The sequence below is a fragment of the Elephantulus edwardii genome, unplaced genomic scaffold (genome assembly GCF_000299155.1).
Source record: "Elephantulus edwardii isolate Elephantulus edwardi_28Jun2011 unplaced genomic scaffold, EleEdw1.0 scaffold00244, whole genome shotgun sequence".
NCBI classification, from domain to species: domain Eukaryota; kingdom Metazoa; phylum Chordata; class Mammalia; order Macroscelidea; family Macroscelididae; genus Elephantulus; species Elephantulus edwardii.
This window is the reverse complement of record NW_006399994.1, coordinates 2153100-2156452: the sequence shown is the minus strand read 5'-3', so window position 1 is coordinate 2156452 and position 3353 is coordinate 2153100.

Below are 3353 nucleotides of genomic sequence, written 5' to 3'. Positions count from 1 at the left end.
TACAACCACTCTGGAAGGCAGTTTGGTGCTTTCTCAAAAAGCTGAACATAGAAATTTCATATGATACAGCTATTCCACTACTTGATATATATCGCTGTCTGTTTGCCAGCAAAGAACAATGACACTCTGATGGGGTAAGCACTACAGATACACACCACTCCAGGAGCCGTTCAGAGAGTGGATCCAGCTCAATTTTATTGGGGGCTGCAGCACACTTATATACAAGCAAGTAAACAGAAAGACAGGATAGGGTGAGCTGTAGATGTGGGACATGCGGATTGGATAGGAGAACCTCAGCCTCGTGCTGACTACTCGCAGCTCAACAGATGTGGCAGACGTCTTCCCAGGTGGCGCGCTTTCTCAAGCCGGTATGGCCAAATACAGGAGAGCTTTCTTTACCCCGTATTAAAGGCCATTGGGAAGCTTCCACTTATCTGGAGCTAGGCAATCTGTCCTGGCCACAGGCTGTCCCTTCCTCCCCAACATTCCCCAACAGAAATATACCCCAAGAGAATGAGAACTGAGGCACAAACAGAGACTTGCACACCAATGTTCAGAGTAGCGTTATTCACCAGCCCCAAAACATAGAAATAGCCCAAATGTCCAGCCACATTCAGATGGATTGAGAAAGTATAATCAAATGATGAAATACTACACAGCATGCAGGAGCAATGATTTTTTCAAATTACTGCCTAACTTGAGAGGAACTGCAGAGCATCATGTTAAGTGAACTAACTCAGTCCTATGAAGACAAATATTGCATAAGACCATTTTGCAGAATGAGTATGAGGATTTAAGGAGAGGGAGAGTGGGAGCGGGGTGGGGGATGGTGTTTAATCACAACCTTGCATAATTTGATGGGGGAGGATGAAGGAAATGGGAAAGATCTTGTGTGAAATACGAGGTATTCAAACTTTATAAATTAACCAGTATAGCATTTTTAAATTAAAAAAGAAAAAAGACCAAGACCTGTTAGGTCCCCAGGCAACAAAGACCTCTTACTACAGTAATGACATGCTAGAAACAATGTACCTCACAATCTACACAAAACCAGAAGAAGATGTTACCAAAAAAAAGTGATCAAAACACAGAATCAATGGATTTTCTAAATACAGAAAATCTAATAGAACTCTCTGACACATAATTCAAAAGAACAATGATCGAATATTTTCAATGCATGAAAGCAAACCATGAAGAATTGCAAGATTCTACAAGCAAAAGCCAATAGAAATTTTTTAAAAAGAAAATAATTCAAGACAATGCAAATAAAACAAAATAAGGTATTAGAAATCCCAGAAAAAACAAGAAACCACAATCCATAATATTAATACCAGCTCCTTAGAAGCTGTCAACATGTTGGAGAGACAGAAGAATACAACTGAAGAGATGGAGTACAGAATCAGTGAAATAGAAAAGAGAGATCTCTTAGCACTGATCTGCTAAAGCAAAGAGCCGAATCAAAAAGGAAGGAAAGATAAGAAAGCCTAAGAAATGTGGGACATCATCAAAAGGAAAAATATAACTGGAATCCCAGAAAAAGAAGATGGAAAGAAAAAGAAAAAAGGCACTTAGAAAGTTGTGGAAGAGTTACTAGAAGAAAATTTTCCAGGAATAATGAAGAATGAGAGAATACACATACAGAAGCTTTGAGAACTCCATATACAATAGGCCCCAAAAGAAAAACACAAAGGCATATTATAGTCAAATTGACCAGAATCAAGGACAAGGAGAGGATTCTGAAAGCAACTAGGAAAAAACTTAGAGTAACTTATAAATAGGAGTAATAAGACTATGTGCCAATTTCTCAACAGAAACCAAGTGAGCAAGAAGACAATGGAAGGACATATATCAAACACTCAAAGAACACAACCTTCAACTAAGAATATTATGCCCAACAAAATCGTCTGCCAAATAGGACGGAGAAATCCAGATATTTTCAGAAAAGCAGAAACTAAAGGAGTTTGTAAAAACAAGACAATCAATGATGAAGGAAATATTGAAGGAGTCCTTCAATTGACCAGAGTAACTAGCAACAATATCAAAAAGAACCCAACAAAATGATATCAGCAAAACCTTGCCTCTCAATAATTGCATTGAATGTGAATTATTTAAATGTACAAGGGAAGAGAAAAAGAGTAGAGATTGGATTAAAAACAAAATCCATCAATATGCCGACTACAAGAGACATGCTTAAAAAGTGAAAATAAAGATGGACCAAAGGTGGTAAAAAAATATATCAAGCAAAAGGCAACCAAAAAAAGCAGAAGTAGCAATAGTAACCTCTGATAAGATGGATTTTGGAGGAAGAAGTATCACAAAGGACAAGGAAGGACACTATATAATGCAATATGTATGCATCAAATGATAGACTAGCAAAATATACAAAGCAAATGTTAACAGAGCTAGAAAAAGAAATAGACAACACCACTATTGTAGTAGGCGACTTCAGCACACCACTGTCAAGGAAATATAGGACTACCAGAAAGAAATTCAACAAAGATGCTGAAGAATTAAACCACAGAACCAACCAACTATTCCTCATAGGCTCATATAAAGGCTAATGAACAACAACAACAAAAAAAAATCAGTATTCTTCACCAGAGTGCACAGAACATTCTCTATAACACAAACTTTTTTTCAGAACACAGTGCTACAAAATTAGAAATCAATAAGAGGACAAAGACAAAAAAAAAAAAACCAACCTATATACCAGGAAGCTAGAATAACACCATGCTTAAATATTAGTGGGTAGTTGTTGTTGTTGTTGTTATGTGCTGTTGAGTTGCATGCAACCCATACCAACCCTCTGAAATAGAAGAAATTAAAAAAATTAAAAGGTTTCTTGAAACAAATAATGAAAACACAACTTACAAAAACATCTGGGATACAGCAAAAGCAGTAATTAGAGGTCAATTCATAGCAATAAGCAAACATATCAAAAAGGAAGGGGAAAATGATGACTGATTATTTAATTCAACACTGCCAATAAGTAGAAAAAGAACAGGAAAAAACCTTAACGACCTCTAAAAGAAAAGAAATTATGAAAATTAGGGAGAAAAATAAATGTAATAGAAAATAGGAAAACAATTTAAACTATCAACAAGACCAGGAGTTGGTTTTTCAAAAAGTTCAATAAAATTGACAAACCACTAGCAAAGGTAACAAAGGAAAAGACTCAGGTAATCCAAACAAGAGATGAAAGGGGCAAGGTCACAACAGAACCAACTGTAATAAAAAAGCTAACGATAGAATTATGTTGTTGTTGTTATGTGCCGTCGAGTCGCCTGCGACTCATAGCGACCCTATGTACAACAGCCCTAAACTCCGCTCTGTCCTGTGCCAATCGCACTGTC